We start from the raw sequence: 19,820 nt of genomic DNA on the forward strand, positions 1-19,820 counted from the left end.
TTATAGTGTCCACAAGAAAGTGAAATACGGTTTTTTTTCAGGGTCCGATCGGTCACGAAATTAAAACCACAGTGAAAATAAATTTTTTTTATTTCTAACAAGTACTTACATAGTTACGCTATTTCTCTACATAGTTTCAACTCCGATTTAGATATTTCCAATTATTATGTAAATAATAGGAAACAGAAACTATCCTAAAAATATTTATAATATATATTTATTTATTATAAATATTTATAATAAATGCCCAGATATGTTACAAGAGGTATTCACTTTTTTTTAAAATATTAATCTGCCATATTAATGCTCACAACTTGTAGATGAGAATACTGTAATGTAAAAAAATGCATAGCATGACTGAGATTCAAACCAAGGATCTTCTGAATGAAACATAATAAGCTATCAATAAGTATGTATGAACGTAATAACAGACTGTTACTTACTTAACTAATTCAGATAGTACTTCAATATCAGTGATGACACCATCCATTGTCGGACTGTAATAATCAGGCAATTTATTTTCGACTAGAACTTTTAATAACCAAAATCATGTATCTTCACAATGTGTCACTAATAATAGAAGGCCGGCTATGTAATTTAAACCCTATTGAACAACAAGAAGAGGTACAATTAAAAACAAAATCTATCAATTCAATAAAAAAAAATGTAAATAACATTGTTTGTATAATTATTTTTATTATGAAACAGATTTCACTTTAATTTAGTTACTGTCGATTACATATCGATTACCAATGGTATTAGCTAATGATAAATTTAGATAAACTGGATGTGATTTTCAAAACTTGTTTATTAAATCTTTGGCTGCTCGCCTTTTATTACTATAAATTACATTTAACTGAATTACAATTGACATTTAGAATACTATATGTTTCCAAAATGATGAATTGTAAAACATTTGAGCAACACCATGAGACAACCAGACAATTATCATAACTAGTATCTAATGATCTCTTATTGTATAATTTAAAAAAAAAAAAAAACAGAAATGGTTCATCTACTATGAGTCACAAAGATTTCTAAATATTATTTAACTACTTGAACCAACTGTATCTGAGGTTAACTAACATCAAGCAATAAAAGTTATTGCCTAGTGTTGAGCTCAAGATACCAGATTTTAAACGGTAGATAATGGAACCTCTACTGAACATGATTTTAATTAGTGAAAATAAAATAAGCTGATCTAAAATGAAAGAAAGAAAATTCAATTACTATGACTAAACATAAAATTTTTTCTATTGCTGATGGGAATTACAACCTAAGTCCCCATATTAGATATTCTTTAAAGCCTATTTTCCTTTGGTAGCTGCAAACTTTTGTCGAAGATTATAATTTTTTGGAAACATTCCTGGAAACTTCTTCATGAAATCAACAATGATGTTTTCCAAATAAAAACAAGCGACAAGTAAAAGTCATGCAGTGCAAAGTCAGAAGTATAATGAACGGTCCAGAGATATTACACTATTTTATATAAGTTACTTCTTGACCAGTATTGACTGACGTGGCAGTAGCTGCATATTAAAAAATTTAACTGTTTGTTTTGATTTATATTTACAAGATATTTCCTTTTGATTACATCCTGCGGACAACAAAGAATATGAATATAAATTTCCACGTTTATTATCCGACTTCCAAAATGAATTCATGATGGTCATTAACTTGCGCATCAGAAGAAACCTCCAACAATATGATGGAAGGTGTTCCCATAGCCAAGCCAACAACACACTCTTCCCTTCATTCCTGACACCTTGCATCATAGTTAAACATCTGTCACTCAATGGTTATTCATCAGTTAACGTTACTCTTTATTTTCAATATTAACGTAAAGCCTTACATGTTTCTGCAATCATACTCGTACTACTGTACAAAATGTTATTTTCTTGGAACATTGTTACATACTTAATCTTGCTTTGTTTTTTCATAAACTTATAATTAATAGTTTTCCCTCTTAACAATTTATCTATAAAAAAAAAAAAATACGAACGTATAATTTACCTTTTTGATAGTCTTCAGTCAGTGGTGTATATCGTCACTGGAAACAGCGATTATGTTATTATTAAATTATTTTAGCACTGGCTAATTAAAGTTTCTACAATTGATTATGACTGTTAATTATATTTTGATGTTTAAAAAAAGTTATTTAAAGTAGAGTAAAATCTATGGACCAGGATATAATACTATGTACCGATTTTTTATTATTATGGGACTGGATTTTTTTAAAATATTTCATTCTGTTTATTTTATACTTACTTAAATTTCTGTAATGTTGGAAAAATCTTTTTAATTAAAAATATTATTTATGTGAAAAACAATACATAATTAAATAAGAATTACTATTAAATTATTGTCTCGAATATTATACAGCTATAAAAAAATTATTTATAATCACTTACTTAAAAAAAAATGTATTTTAAAATAACAGCTAAATAATGTAAAAAGTACATTGTATCACATAATTAAATTCATTACAAGCTGCTGTTCTGTAACTCAAAAGCAATGTACCGGCTAATCATATTTTTTAAGAGAATTAGGTATAGTTTACACTGACATGAAAAATTTAACCACATAATTATTTACAAATATTAATTAATTTGTGACATAATATTTTTCATTAATAAACAAATTTCTTATCAAAATGAACAACAAGGTTTTTGTAATTTTAACAAACAATGATTCCTAATAATGAATAAAACAGCCGCTGATAAAATTCTTTATAACTGAAAAACTTTCAAATCTCATAAGAAAAATATGAAAAAACTATTCAATAGGCGGTTAATATGGTGTATTTTTACTATTTTTGCATGTTTCACATGGCAGGGGGAGGAATGTAGGGAAATATTACTTTTTTTACTTTTTCAAAGAAAAAATTGCAGAAATTAACAAAAAATTAGAGGAATAAAATAATAACATAATCTGTGACTTTTTTACCATCATGATGAGATGGCTGAAACTGGGTGAGTTACAAGCACTTCTATTTTATAGCTTAGTTCCTGCCTTAATATTTATGAAAAACAATGTTCTATTATCAGTTCCTTATACGGGCATGTTCTAGCAAGCTTTAGAACAATTAGATAATGTAATGTGTAAATAAGCTGAATAAGTTTCTTATTTTAGTCAAAACCTATTTGACCATTAAAAATCCCATTCATTTTTCTTTGAAATTCATTCCAAGGAAATATTTTTCGTACACTTCTGTTAATTGCCATCAACATGAATATTCCTGTACAAGTTACATTGCTTAAAAATAAAATGGTTCATTTATACTTCTTTAATAGTATTACTGCTGGAAATGTTTTAAGATAAATAGACATATAAATAATAAACAACAATACACAATTATTTAAAGGAACAATAACAGGCAAAGTATTTCAAGATATTCTTTCTTGCCGTTATCATTAAGGAATTGTACGACGTTATGTATTTGCTTTTTAAAATGAAAATGATATTTATTTAATTGATAAAAAAAGTTTAGAAAGCCTACTTCATTCAATAAGTAGATTAAACATTGTGTACCGGTTGCAATTTTGTGATTAAATCCTTATTATTCTTCAAACTGATAACCCATTAAATTTTGTCTCGATCATAACATGGCGGTAGACAGGAACAACAAATTTTGCTAGATTACTACATTTACACTGCTAGCGTGTCGCTGTTACTATGTGAGATCCAAATGAAGTTGTCAAAACAGATGGATCTTTGTTTATAAAATTAAAATATCTAATCAAGAAGTTCAGCAATGGGTATTTGGCGGAATAAGCAGGCAAATAAAATATTTCCTACTTGCAGTTCCATATCACTGTCATGATCTTAAACGCTAATTGTTTGTGACCATATTGCCCAGTAAAATTAATGGTGCATGTAAAATAATAATTATTAAAATTTTAGATAATAAATATGTAAAGTATCAGGATGATTGATTGAAATAGAAAATACTACCATCAAAATAAATTTATATGTAAAAAAAAAAAAAAATCATTACAAAATAAAAATTGCTGCCTACTGCTGTCATCATATTCAAATAGTTACAAAGTTTAAATTAAATGATTTACATTCATCATATTGAAATAGTTGCAAAGAAAATTAACATAAATGATTACAAAAAATTGAAAAAGAAAAAATTACAGCCAAAAGAAATCGTTACATTAAAAAAAAATTGCATTTTACTACTTTCAACATATCGAAATAGTTACAAAGAAACTTTATTACATAATTCATTAAAAAAAAAATGAAAAAGAAAAAACTACCATCAAAAAAAATGTTTACGTAAAAAAAAAACAAAATTCCTGCCAAGTCATATTGAAATAGTTACAAAAAAAAAAATACAACTGTCAAAAGAACATTTGCATTTACATTAAAAAAAAAGATTACAACAAATCCTTACGTAAAAATAAAAAAAAAAAAATCAAGAAAAAACTACCATCAAAAGAAATTATACAGTTGAATGTAACTGTCTACTAATGTAACTGTTGAATGTTAGCTGTCTACTAATTTCATCATATTAACATTTTACAAAGAAAATTAAAAAATACTATCTAAACAAATATTTCAAAAGTTTGCATAACTGTGGGTACGCCATCTTGTATTTCTCGCTTGAACCAACCTTTTATATTGAAATTGTTACATACTTAACAAAAAAAAAAAAAAAAATTGATATATATTTATAAAAAAATACACACATGCTCAGATTCACATTGTTTTTTTTTATTAATTATAATATCTCTTAATATTATTGTTACACCATAAATAACAAACAAGTTCTCTCAACATAGACATAAAGATCAACTAGAAGGTTCAGTCTTAGTAACTATAACTGTTACTTTTTATTAAATAATACTACCTTTATAGATTCATTTTTACATCTCCAAACTTCCATACTGTTTTATTTGTTAAATTCTTACTTATTTTAAGAGGATATTTCATTAATTCTGTTTTTCTAACATCAGTCCTTTTCATCCATTAGTCTTCTTACTTGAAATCACAAGTTCAAGATTGTACAGATTATCTGCTAATTGGCAGGGATTCACTTCTGGGTTGCCAGAATTACATTCTGGTATGGCTATTATAAATTTAATGAAATGTGACAAAAATTAAGATAACACTGAGATAATAGTAAGATGTAATGATAGGAAAATGTAATAAAACAAAATTCATAAATCTTATTATATAGACTGTAAAATTACAAAAAAGATGGATGACATAATAAACAAGATATTAAAAGTAGGTTACAATTTTTTTTCTTAATGTTTTGACTATTTTTATTTACTTACTTTCCTTCTAAATACTTTTTCTTTTGTTTTGTTTTTGTAGGTGAATTTATTTTTACTAATTTACCCTCACAAAAAAGAACACATATCTTAAAAGTAAATTAAACAAAGATTTCACCATATTAAAATGTATCTTTTCTGCATCAAATTTTATTTGAAAAAGCCCTACATTAATTAAGTAAAATTATGTGTAAAAGTACCTAATTTTTCCAATACCTCTTTTCCAATTTATATAATTTCAATATTTCATAATTTTGCTATAATCTTCAAAAAATAAATTAAATTTACAAACAGAAGTTTACCTGCAACTTAAATATTTTTATAGATTTTCTAATGGTTGCTTTGAATAAAACAAGAAAAAAAGGTAAGCATACTTTAAAATATACTATCTAAGCTCTCAGGATACTTTTTATTGTAACGATCCACATTCTTAACAACATTATTAAGATTGTTACATAGTTTCATAATTTCAACTGACAGTGGGATGGAAAAACTATACTGAAAAGTTACAAATTAAGACTACTTGTAATGAAAAGGGTAATTTTTACAGTCGTACCACCACTACGCATAATAACTATATAGACAAATACAAGATCTATTATACTCTACAGTTACATGTAGGAGGCAATAATTTTTTAAAATAACTTTTAAAAATTTATGGAACTTTAAAACTGTACTACTAGGAAAAGTGATGAAAAGTAGAATATTTTTTATGCATAATTTTTCCAATTCCAACAGGCTTTCTTCATATACGAGGGTTATTTTTTTTTGAAGGTCCGATCGGTCATGAAATTAAAACCACAGTGAAAATAAAAAATTTTTTATTTGTAACAACTACTTACATAGTTACGCTATTTCTCTACATAGTCGCCACTCCGATTTAGAGATTTGTCGTAGCGTGGTACTAACTTTCCAATACCCTCGTCATAGAACGGAGCCGCCGGTGTTTTCAACCTTGTTTCTACGCCGGTCTGGAGCTCGATGTCGGTACCAAAATGTTGTCCTTCTAGCCAGCGTTTCATGCGAGCAAAGAGGTGAAAATGGGATGCAGTCCAGGCCGTATGGTGGGTGATCAAACACTTCCCGACGAAAACGCTGCAGGAGCTTCTTTGTTACAGCTGCAGTGTGCAGTCGAGCATTGTCATGGAGAAAGACAATGCCTGATGACGACATTCCTTTCCGCTTATTCTGAATCGCCTTCGTAGACATTGAAGAGTCACACAGTATGAGGCTGCAGTGATGGTTGTGCCATGTTCCATGAATTCCACCAAGAGAACTCCATTCCAGTCCCTGTACACAGTAGCCGTACGCTTTCTGTTGGAGAAGGTTCGCTTGAACTTCTTTGGTTTACTGGAAGAATGAGAATGCATCCGTCGTTTGGATTGTTCTTTTTTTCTTCAGTTTCGAAATGTGTCATGTCCCCTGTGACAGTTTTGTTCAAAAAATCTTCTTCATTATGGTAGCGCTGGAGAAACATTAGGGAGGCGTCCATTCTCATTGTTTTGTGATGGTCGAACAGCATCTTGGGAACCCATCTCGCACACAGTTTAAGGTACTGAAGTCTTTCACTCACAACGGTGTAGAGAGCTGACCTTGAAATTTCAGGAAACGAATTGCTCAATACAGAAATTGTGAACCGACGATTTTCTCGAATCGCTTTAAATTTTCTGCACCATTGTCGCACTTTGCTGTCACTCATTGAAGTTTCACCGTACACATTACTTATTCGTCTATGAATTTCAGCCACATACCCTCAGCCTGAAGAAATCAAATTACCGCACACACTTCATACTTGGCGGGAGATGCTATTGTTGTAGACATGTTTACGTGCTAGCTGCGTGTTCAGAACTAAACGAAGTGACGCAGTGTGATTGAAGGCCATACTAGAGACGCTGCGCAACACATATGCACAAAGGTTCATCTGATTTTTGCACAGGTTTTTATTTCACGGCCGATCGGACCTTGAAAAAAATAACCCTCATACATTGAAACTAATAACAGTAATAGAAAACAAAATGGATTTTATTAATGGTTTTGATAGCGTATAAAACATTTTTCAATAAATTGCTTTTATAATAAAAAAAAAACTAAAAAAAACTATACAACTCTTCAAAGAAAAGCTTCTTTGACACATGTATGCTGTCTAGTGATGACAGAATAAAAAAAATCTGACATCAACATTGTAATACTTTCCTGACATCGGTTATTTACTCTTATATAGCAGAAAAATAATTATTCATGAAAAAAGTTTACCTAAGATTCCTTTTTTGGAGTGGGGGATAATTTATGATGATATTTAATTGTAAAATTATCATTATTTTTTAAATAAACAATAAAAGCTTTAAAACTTGAAAAAAGCCTGTATTTTATTTTTACTGCTCCCCACCTCCAAAAAATCACCCTTCCAAGAAGGTATTATTTTTCTGATTTACTATGTTAAATGGAAGAAACTAAACAAAATTCCACAAAAAAATTTACAACCAATAAAAAGTTACCTAAGAAATCTTTTTTAGGGTGAATTATGATGAAATATTTATTGTAATATTATTACTAGAAGTTTATTATTTAAACTTGTAGTTAATAATTAAACCAATAATATTGGTTTAATTATTAACTTTAGTAATTAAGAGTTTAAACAAATTTTAACCAAGAAAGTTTTTAAAATAAATCAGTAATTTTAAACTCTGATCAGCTCCCCATCTCAAAATATTTTTCTGGATCGCATACACTACTACTATGCCTAGGAAGTCATTAAAAAAAAATAAGTAATAAATAAAAACTTAGCTATTTTGATTTTTGGGGAAGAAAGAAATTTTGGGAAAATGCTTTTTTTTTTAAATGGTAAGATAAGTATGCATACATTTATAGAGCTTAATATAAAATGGGGTTATGTTAGCAAAATTTTGAGAAAATTGACCCTAAACTCACCCCCCCCCTCACCGTCACTCCCAACTAGAGATATTAGTCCTAAGATTTTACCAATAGATTGCCCTATGTATATAAGCCTATATACAAAAATCTGTTAAACCAGTCAGTGAAAAGTTATTACACTTCATATGTATGTGCATGGCAATGCATGCATATACAAACATTACAACTGAAACATAGATTTAGAGTTTCAACAAAAAACTATACATCTTTAACTCAAGCATTAGATGACATTTTCAAAATTTAGCTTTTTTGAAAAAAAAAAATTACAAAATAAATAAGAGTAAGAAACTAAAAGTTTTGTAATTTATGCTCATTCCAAATCTTGACACATTTTAAACATAATTAATCCTGCCGAAACAGTTAAATTTATCTCATCAACGACAGCAATTCGCTGCCACGCCTAGGCCGGCCGCTGAATGCCAGTAAGTACACGTCCAACATTAAAGCGCTTAGAGCCTTAATCTGGCTGGTAGCCGGCGATATCTCTCAGTTAGTTTCCTACAGTCTCCCAATATATTAAATGCGCCGCTTATGCCCGGACCCAGAATACCTTCATAAAAAAGTACGGTTGTGGATACACCAAACAAGTCCTCCATCAAACGGCTGAATGACAGGTTCCAAGAGACAGGGAATATGGCAGATGCAGCCAAAAGTGGTCTACCAACATGTTACTAGAAAAGTTGGTTGACATGTAAGCTGCATATTCTGTTAGTTTCAAGAAGTCTGAGCAATGTCTATCTAGCCAGTTCGGTCTCCACTTTGGTAGTGCCCACGTAGCATTGCGCAAGTGTTTAAAGATGCATCCATACAAAATTCGTGTTATTCACGATTTGTTACCTGCCACACTGGAAAACACGTAGCTTTCTGTCAGTGGTTCATTTCATCTCTAACACCAGATGGGAAAGAACTCGACGGTTGGTTTTAGTCTGACGAGACATGGTTCACCTTGATGGATACGTGAATGCACAGAATTCATGCGTTTGGTGTATGGAAAATCCAAATCAACTGCACGAGTTTCTTCTGCAAGAATGAAAAGTGGGTGTTTGGTGTGCAATGTCACATAGGCGAATCTTTATGACATTCTTTCATGGCACAGTGAACAGTGAGCGCTACATACAAATGGAGCAATACTTTGTAAACACATTACCTGCAGACCAGTTACAGTGCATTTAGTTTCAGCAGGATAATGCTACGGCTCATACAGCCAACAACACTATGACTTTCTTAGATCAGTGTTTTCATGGAAAGTGATTTTGAAGTTGTTGGGCTCCTTCAGTCTCCTGATTTATCCCCTCCTTACTTTTTCTTGTAGGGATACCTTAAGGATGCCACTTACAAAACTCAACCTCACACCATTCCCAAATTGCATAATAAAACTGAATGATGGGTTGCTGCGATTCCTCAACAAACATTACATGTGTTTAAGAGCATGCAATGTCATATTCAATTATGTGAATCGCAAAACGGAGGCCACTTTCAAGAACTATTGTAACTGACCCATTTTCTTGTAAGGTTGCATCACTTTTTGAACACCTTGTATTTTTCTTTTTTACTTTCCCATGTATATAGCGGCTACAGATATATAGAAGGGAAAGTAGTGATCAGTCAAAACTGGGAATATCTGGTTTTCATCAAATTTTGATGATTGACCCCTAAGAACCTCAGAAAACTGAAAATCAAAATTTCTGCGACAAAATATGTGTATGTATGTCTGTATGTAAGTATGTATGTTGTGTACATACATATGTATGTATGTAAGATGGCATGTAAATCGCCTTCTATCTCCCAAACTACTTGACCGATTTTCACCTAACTCAACTACAGTATTTCTATAGTAAGGGCACTGATGTTATTCAATTTTCAATTCGAAAGGTCAAGGGGAGGGGATACAAGGGGGAAAACAAAATTGTCTCCAGAATTTGCATAATTAAGGTTATATATATTTTTAATAATTTTGTGAATATTAATAAACAACTTTTGTAAAAAAATTTTTTTTTAGTTATATCTTGCTTCAGAAAAGGAGTTAATGGGATTTTTTTCAGCTATATTTTCTACATCAATTTTTCAACCAAATTTTAGCCTATCCCACTCCAATGGTCTGTGCTAACAAAAGACATTTTTTTAATTTAAAAAAAAATTTAATGTATTTTAAATTTAAATCCATTTCGTACATTACTCTTTCAATTTAAAACGTAAAAATATTTTTTATGGGGCTTACTCTTTAGTATTCCTTGAAAAAGGATAAAAAAATAACCAAAAATGTTCACCCCCTTCCTAAAAAATTAGAACTCTATTTACTTAGAATTATGGCTATACTTTGTTGGCTGTATGTTGTTTGTGGTTTTGTTGGCTGTAACTTTTTAAATAACTTTAAAAAGTTTCGATACTTACGTATTAACGCCACCGCAGCTATACAGCTTTATTTAAAAACAAAGTAGTCAATCGGATTTCGGTGGAAAATGAACAGTCTCTTTATTAATTTTAATAAATGGTTATTTATATTTATTTATTTTGTAAATATAATTTAACCAAACTTAACCTACGCTCGCTAACCTTGATTAATTAACACCGTAATTTTTTTGAGTATTTATTTAATAAATTCAGTAATTATTGCAATTATTTATTATTTAAATAATCAAAACAATCCTGTTAATTAATCAAGGTTAGCGAGCGAAGCAAGCGTAGGTTAAGTTTGGTTAAATTATATTTATAAAATTTATTAAAATTAATAAAGAGACTGTTTTGAATCTATGTTAAACTCTATATCGGCTCATTTTCAACCGAAATCCGATTGACTACTTTGTTTTTAAATAAAGCTGTAGCTGCGGTGGCGTTAATACATAAGTACCAAAGTTTCTTTTTTGAAATTTATTATCACCCCTCTTGGATTGTTTTCTTAAAAATTAATTTTGACTGAATGCTTCCCCTTGATTATGGGAGCCCCCAAAATGAAAAAAAAAAGTTTTTTTCATTTTTTTAAAACCACAAATGAATGATGGAACTATTATTTGTTTTTAAAAAAAAGAATAAAACATCATCCATCATTCAACTTTTATTCCACAAGTATAGAAATAATCAGTTTTTTTTTTTGTTGTATCTATTTATTTAACTATATATCACAAAATTCGATATAAATATTTTTATATAAAAATATGGAAAAAAAGTCATAATTTTGGTCACTGTTTTTTTAATGAGAGTTACGCAGTTCATTACTGGCTTTTTTTTTTAAGTACAGGTTTAAATTTTATACTGTTTTTATTTTAAAATAAATGTATCAGTAAACCGATCTGAATATGTTTATATGTGGATGGGTACCATCCTAATATTTTCTGCAATGGTGATTAGAAATACTAACAACAATATAGAAAACAATGGGGAAAAACTTCCAACACTCCCTTTGCTCTCCCTGAAACTCAGCTACCAGGATTTCAGAGCTTGGTTTCAAGTGGTTAAGCTCACAACCATAACAAAAGAACTCTTTACCCCCAACTAGTTTAAGTTAACAAAAAAAAAATATATATATATATATAAATACATCAGAATGAAAATCTTCCTTTCATTTTGAAGTTAAAAATGTTCAATATAAATATCTTCATACCTTAAACATTTTAAATAATTAAAAAATATAATAACCTTTCCTCTGTGTTCACAAGGTATTCCTTTCCTAATGTATCATTTAGCAAGACGATTCTTCATAATTGATCTTCCATTTCCTAATAAATCAGACCATTTTTTTGCTTGTTTTGCCAAAACTTTTAAATATTCTGACATAAAATCTTCATAAGATATATAATCAAAATCAGGTGGTCGTTCAAATCCATATTCATCTACTTTACTGTAAAAAAGAAAAACAATAAAAATATAAAAAATAAATTTAGATAAATACAAAGGGCAATACGAGAATTTTGCACTATGACAGTGGTAAGATTCATACTTCCTTTCCTCCTTTTTATTTGTAAAAATAAAATAAAACTATAACTGCCTAACTATTGACACAACTATAATATCGATAACTATCAACAATTAAGAAATACTACAAACAGGAAGTGCAAACTAGCGAAAGAAGAGTGGATTTAAGAAAAGTGTTCAGAAGTGGAAAGAGAAATGAACATTGGTAAAATAGATGGAACATACAGGAAAGTTAAGGAAAATTTTGGGGTACATAAATTAAAATCTAATAATGTGATAAACAAAGATGGTACACCAATTTATAATACGAAAGGCAAAGTCGATAGGTGGGTGGAATATATTGAAGAGTTATAAGGAGGAAATTCATTAGAAAATGGTGTTATAGAGGAAGAGGAGGAAATCAAAGAGGATGAAAGGAGAGAAACAATACTGAGATCTGAATTTAAGAGAGTATTAAAAGATTTGAATGGCAGAAAGGCTCCTGGAATAGACAAAATACTGGTAGAATTACTGCGCAGGGCAGGTGAGGAAGCGATTGATAGATTACAGAAACTGGTGTGTAATATTTATGAAAAAGGGGAAGTTCCATCCGACTTCACAAAGAGTGTTATAGTCATGATACCAAAGAAAGAAGGAGCAGATAAATGTGAAGAATACAGAACAATTAGCTTAACTAGCCTGTCAAAAATCTTAACTAGAATTCCGTACAGAAGAATTGAGAGGACAGTGGAAGAAGTGCTACGAGAAGACCGATTTAGTTTCAGGAAAAGTATAGGGACAAGGGAAGCAATTTTAGGCCTCAGATTAATAGCAGAAGGAAGATTAAAGAAAAACAAACCGACATACTTGGCGTTTATAGACCTAAAAAAGGCATTCGATAACGTAGACTGGAATAAAATGTTCAGCATTTTAAAAAAATTAGGGTTCAAATACAGAGATAGAAGAACAATTGCTAACATCTACAGGAACCAAACAGCAACAGTAACAATTGAAGAACATAAGAAAGAAGCCGTAATAAGAAAGGGAGTCCGACAAAGGTGTTCCCTGTCTCCATTACTTTTTAATCTTTACATGGAACTAGCAGTTAATGATGTTAAAGAACAATTTAGATTCGGAATAACAGTACAAGGTGAAAAGATAAAGATGCTATGATTTGCTGATGATATACTAATTCTAGCCGAGAGTAAAAAGGATTTAGAAGAAATAATGAACGGCATAGATGAAGTCCTATGCAAGAACTATCGCATGAAAATAAACAAGAACAAAACAAAAGTAATGAAATGTAGTAGAAATAACAAAGATGGACCACTGAATGTGAAAATAGGAGGAGAAAAGATTACGGAGGTAGAAGAATTTTGTTATTTGGGAAGTAGAATTACTAAAGATGGACAAAGCAGGTGCGATATAAAATGCCGAACAGCACAGGTGAAACGAGCCTTTAGTCAGAAATATAATTTGTTTACATCAAAAATTAATTTAAACGTCAGGAAAAGATTTTTGAAAGTATATGTTTGGAGTGTCGCTTTATATGAAAGTGAAACTTGGACGATTGAAGTATCTGAGAAGAAAAGATTCTAAGCTTTTGAAATGCGGTGCTATAGGAGAATGTTAAAAATCAGACGGGTGGATAAAGCGGCAAATGAAGATGTGTTGCAGCAAATAGATGAAGAAAGAAGCATTTGGAAAAATATAGTTAAAAGAAGAGACAGACTTATAAGCCACATACTAAGGCATCCTGGAATAGTCGCTTTAATATTGGAGGGACAGGTAGAAAAAAAAAATTGTGCAGGCAGGCCACGTTTGGAATATGTAAAACAAATTGTTAGGGATGTAGGATGTAGAAGGTATACTGAAATGAAACGACTAGCACTAGATAGGGAATCTTGGAGAGCTGCATCAAACCAGTCAAATGACTGAAGACAAAAAAAAGTAACTGTCTAGTTCCTTTTATCCATTATAAATAAATTGAATTTGTCTATATTCAGTAGGCTCTGTCACAGCTGATATTTTATATGAATAATGTATCTAATTCTCTATTATCAGTCTAATTCCAATCTTCAGAGACTGAACTTGTTCATAACATTAATGCGTAATTAATTTACAACAATGTCACATACATGAATTATAATAATAAACGCTTTTTTGTTTGTTTCTGGATTCAAAGTCACTAATTACAAAAATACATTATATTAATATATCGCTTTGGTTATGAATGTATGCAATTTAATTATGAAATGAGGTGTAACAATAAGCTTAAATTTTTTATTTTTTGTTAGTTCATGTTTTGCTTGATACCTTCAAAACTTAATGAACCAAACTGTGAAATTCTGCAAAACTTCTGAATGTAAGAGATCGATGTCATTTAATTTTTTTTACAATTTGTCAAGGGAGTGGACAAATGTAGTTATTGGATTCTTAAAATTTTAGTCAAAGTATCTCTGTTTTTATACAAAATTCATTATCTCTTAAAAGACTTAAATAATTTTACCGGCAAGGCACAGTGCATTATATATTTTGTCAGTATTTGAAGCAAAAAAAATATTTATAACTGTATGGCCGATGAAATTATTAAAACTAAGGTCTTATTAATAATTTTCTTTCTAAGTAATATAAGTAATAATTTGTCAAGAGGGCTTTTTGCCCTAAACAGCCAGAATTATATTTCCCAAGAAAATTGTGCAACTCTTTACGGATTTTTTAAATATTTATTATGAAAAACAGTTTAACAAAATGTATCCCCAGCTGCAACTTTTAATTATAATACATTTACTATACGCTAATATCAATATAAATATGTATAGTTAAAGGAGTATAAATACTAATAAATACAATATATTTCATATTATTATAATTTAACACTTAATATTGTTATTAAACCAAAAATCTAACATGTTGTTGTGATGTCTTCCATTATATGCTTAAATGGACTGTATTCTGCAGATAGGTTTTCCTTTACGTAAATTCACACAATCATTTCCATAATGCTACCTTAAAGATTTCACAACGCCCTGCATTCTTTCATCAATATTAGTGTGCATGCCTACCTAATACAAGGTCTGTAACTAGTTGGTATGGTTGAAATTACTATATTTGTAATGTTTAATCATATTCCTTATATGATTGTATGATGACCACCAGTCTAAAATTAGGTGAGTTATGGATGCAATATGATAACAATAATAGATGGGAAACTATCGTTATTCTACTTTCTACAGCAAACAAAAAACATTCACCTGCTTTACGACAAATTCCATAAAAAACTCGTTGCTGTTTGGGAACCTCACCAACATTATACTTGCAATTTTCAACAATTTAGACAGTTAACAATGGCCCTCCTATTACTTTGGACGTTCTTAAAATTTAGTGCATACATTTTTTGCAAATAGTTACATCAATCTACAAAAGTGTTGTAGTTTATTTGTAGCTCACGCTTTCAAAACTTTTACAATTCTTTTCCAAAAGGTAACCTTGATTCACTCAAATGGGAATTAGGATCCAACCAATAATGAAATCTTGTTTACCTTCAGTTTTATTGTAAAGTTACCTTTATCGACTTTCAGTTTACATGTCGTGTGCCAATTAATACAGGTTTTCTCCTTTAAATATTACATGTTTGAAAGAAAAAAATATACCATCTTTAACTTTACGCAAATCATTCAAAAATATTATCAGGAACCTCCATAGCTTTTTACAAAATTATAAACTGCTCACTATAACTCAATGCAGGCAATGAATTGACACGTCAGACCGCGTATAAACTGACAAGCATGCTTATTGCAACAATGTGATTGGATAAGATCGACTCGCTTCCAGAATACCAAAAAAAAATTTTACATGAACAAGTTCCTGTATTATTACAACACTTATTTACATCGATATAAATGTACAGAAAATCTTTAAAAATTTGCAGGCATATAACAGAATTTGACCAAATTTAAAAAAAAATCTAAACATACAATTTCCCTAATCCAATAATTGTGTTCAAATTAAACTTGTTTTTTTTAATTATAATTTAACTGTTTTTATATTATATATATATTTTTTAAGCGCAAGGGATTTACATTTATCGGCATTGATTTCTAATAATGACATGCTTTCTATACTTGAAAATATGGTTTGTTTTCACTAAGGTGATCTGCATTATTAGGTTTTTGTTTATTGCATTTATTCTAATTAAATGCAATAAACAAATTTCTTTTGATCAGTGGTTATTCCTAGACAGAATGATTTTACAATTTATCTCTGATTTCTATTTTAAACACATTTACTTAATTATAAATATTAGACTTTGATTTGTTATTATATAGGCTAAAAACGATAATTAATACACATAGTTTGTTTATGTTCACGTACAGACTTTACTATAGCATAGGGATATACAAGCACGAGGAAAGTGTGAACAAATCACTTTTAAAAGTTTTACATAATGTACATGTCAAAGTTATCAAAATAATAAATGAAATGAAAACTGCCAATGGGATTATTCCTTTGAATCATAAACAAAAATATGCACTTGAATCTTTATATCTTCAATATAGTTGTTTGTCCAACTTGCATATAAAAATGTTTTGATTACAAAATCTTACAATCAAATCTTGTAACAAACCCTGTGTGTACATCTGTTATATATTTCAATAAACTCCTGAATATTTGTAAAACTCTGATATTGACAAATGTGAAAAAAAAATTGGCGAATTTGTTCAGAAATAAAGCACTAAAAGAATAGTTTTGCAAATTGATAGTCGATAAATATCACATTCAACGATATAATGAACTAGAAAATTGTATTTCGATACATTTCTTTTGTATATAAATTAAGTATTAATCTTAAGTCATTTATTAGTAGTTACTAGAATTGTTTGTAATGTTGCGAGGTTTTTTTTATACATCAGGCTGTATATGGATGCCCATGTGCATAACTCCAGGATAAATAAGTAACTTTTTATGTAAATATGTTATTTTTTAAGTATTTATGACCTCATTTAATGAATAAATATTACTACTAATATCTTATTATTTTAAATAATTTTGTAATTATTTTTTAAAAGTGTAATAATTTTCTGCCAAATGTTGTTATTACAGTTTAAAGAAATATAATTATTTTTGTCATTTAAAGCTGTAAGTATACGAATTTTATAATTAAATTGATATTCAATAATTCAACAACTTATTAAAAAAAAAAAAAAAAAAAGGTTCTGATAAAGAAGAAATATCTATGAAATAACAAGTTGACAAAGATAAAAAAACTGATATCATAAGATAATTTTTTTAAATACAATTTTAAACTTAATATGTAAAAAACCATGTGACATGGATTGTGAGATTTTCTAGACCAATAAGAATGGCTTGATTACCTTTAAGCACCACATAATGCGTGAAAAATTAAAAAAAAAACCTCTGAAAGTAAATATTGCTTCTTTTTTTCTTTTGAAGCCACATTGGACGGTTTAATTAATAAATTTTCAGTGTTCTTTGAAGAGCAAACTGCCTTAAACTTCCAATTCTGCCAGTACTTTTGGTTTAGTAGTAGAGTTTTACACTTATAGAACTCATTGAAGTGCTGTTTTCCAAGCAAAATATGTCAAACAAAACAGCTGTAACAAATATTTTTACCAAAAGCAGTATAATTTGTAAATAAAATTGGATGTTTTCACAGGTATAAAGCACATTTGCTGTGTTTTGGTTTTAAATTCTTCTCATTTCATGGTACATGAAGACGATCACAAAGGAAGATTTCATTTCTAACAAGAAATGATGCATCACCACACTAATGTAGTTAACTTTTACATTTTCTAAATAATTGTTTTACAAGATCTGTGAATTAGTCCAACTCTACCATCTTAATTATTTTTTAATTACGATTGGATTTAAAGCCACAGTAAGACAGAAAAACCTCAAAGAAAATTTATGCATTATATTTCATATCATTCTGCTGGTTTTTTATCTTGACATAACATATGTAATAATTAAAACTTTTATGCCGGTACTCATATAGCTGAATTTTAATATAATCCTAATAATATAACAGAACACTAGTTAAAGTAAATGAGATATTTACATACTTGTACAATTTTATTAAGTATTTATCAATCGGACAGAAATGGAAAATTGCCACAAATAAGTTACCGGATACCAGCAACATTTTATTTTTTGATAATACAAGTGGTATTATCAATGTCTACAAACTTTTCAAGTAGAATAATGTAAAACATAATGTCACTCTTACTCATAAGTCTCCAGAATTAAATCAAACTACAAATAATATTGCTACTTAATTTAAAAAAAAGATACTATACAGTAAGTAGACAACATGCACAGTTTGCGTAACTTAAATATAAACAAATGGACACAAATTACAGAAAAATAAGTTAACCACACATTTTTTACATTTTGATCGGAGACTAAATCATAAATTCCTAATATTAAAAAGTAATAACATGACCATTCTTATAAATAATCATAAGCCTTACTTATAAAAATGATAGATTGTGGGAGCATCTTATTTTCAGAAATGTTTAAAAAAAGCAACACAAAAAATAGATAAAATTAATAATTCCTTACAAAGTGACTATATGATTAATTCATTTAATATTAAGGAAATTGATAAACAATAAGAATGAGTCATAACATAACCTAAAACAGTGAACTACAGTAGTGAAGTGAAAAAAGTAAACGGCATTAGTAATTAAATATGAATATTTACCTAAAACGAGAAGTAGCCATATTATCAGCCTTTAATTATATTTACTTACATATCACAAACTTAAATCTATTAATAATACATATCTACTTTTTAACTACAAATACTTAACCACAAAACATTACTGTACGAGTGTGTGCGAATTTTTAAACAGCTGATTTTAATGCAGGAACTTACAACTACACTACTAGCGGCTAGTTATAAAATGTTTGCTCCAGATTACCGCTGACGTCATTTCGCAGCCATCGAATGCCTTTTAAGTCTTTTATCAGTTTTTTATCGAAATTATTTGCTCGTTGGTCAAAGATAAAAACAAAACCCCGGACATCAGTATGAAAAAAATAAATACTTTATTCCAAACAAAATACGCGCGCTCTCAACACACACACACACACACATATATATATATATATATATAATACACAGACGCGTATTTGATTGCTCGTATTTTTATTGGAATAAAGTATTTATTTATTTCTTATTGATGTATATAGACAAAGAACACTGAGAGCATCTTTATAAAGTACAAAATTAAGAAATAAATAAAACAGTACTCCTCTTTTATAAATTGGGTAGATGGAAAACACTTCTCAAGAAATATAGACAGCTTGAACCGCAAGAAGAAGGAATAAAATATTCATTAATGAACTAAGAAAGAAATTATAATTTTATTTGAAAGCCGATAAAAGTAATGATGCAATTTTGGATAAAATGTTTGAGATAGGATTGTTTATTAAAATTAAACAAGTACCCTGGTTTCATTTGCGAAGCTAAATAAATTATAAGCAATTACAATATTTTGTTGAATTCCAAAGAGAATCACAGATTAATTATTTTTGAGCTGGTGATGCTGCAACTATATTGCTTCATAAAAACACATAATCAAATATGACCAATTAAGTATAATTTGAGTCGACCTTTAATGCTATTTCACAGTAAATTAGAGAAATACAGCATAAAAAAGTAAATGCCATAGATAATGGAAAAAAACTATTAAT

The 19,820-nt window shown here is 29.2% G+C and overlaps 1 pseudogene; it reads right to left on the bottom strand.

The window, feature by feature from the left end:
- Nucleotides 1–292: 292 nt before the first annotated feature.
- On the bottom strand, nt 293–19,102 carry LOC142332784 (growth hormone-regulated TBC protein 1-like; annotated as a pseudogene).
- Nucleotides 19,103–19,820: the final 718 nt, after the last annotated feature.

The sequence above is a fragment of the Lycorma delicatula genome, chromosome 12, assembly GCF_047948215.1.
Source record: "Lycorma delicatula isolate Av1 chromosome 12, ASM4794821v1, whole genome shotgun sequence".
NCBI classification, from domain to species: domain Eukaryota; kingdom Metazoa; phylum Arthropoda; class Insecta; order Hemiptera; family Fulgoridae; genus Lycorma; species Lycorma delicatula.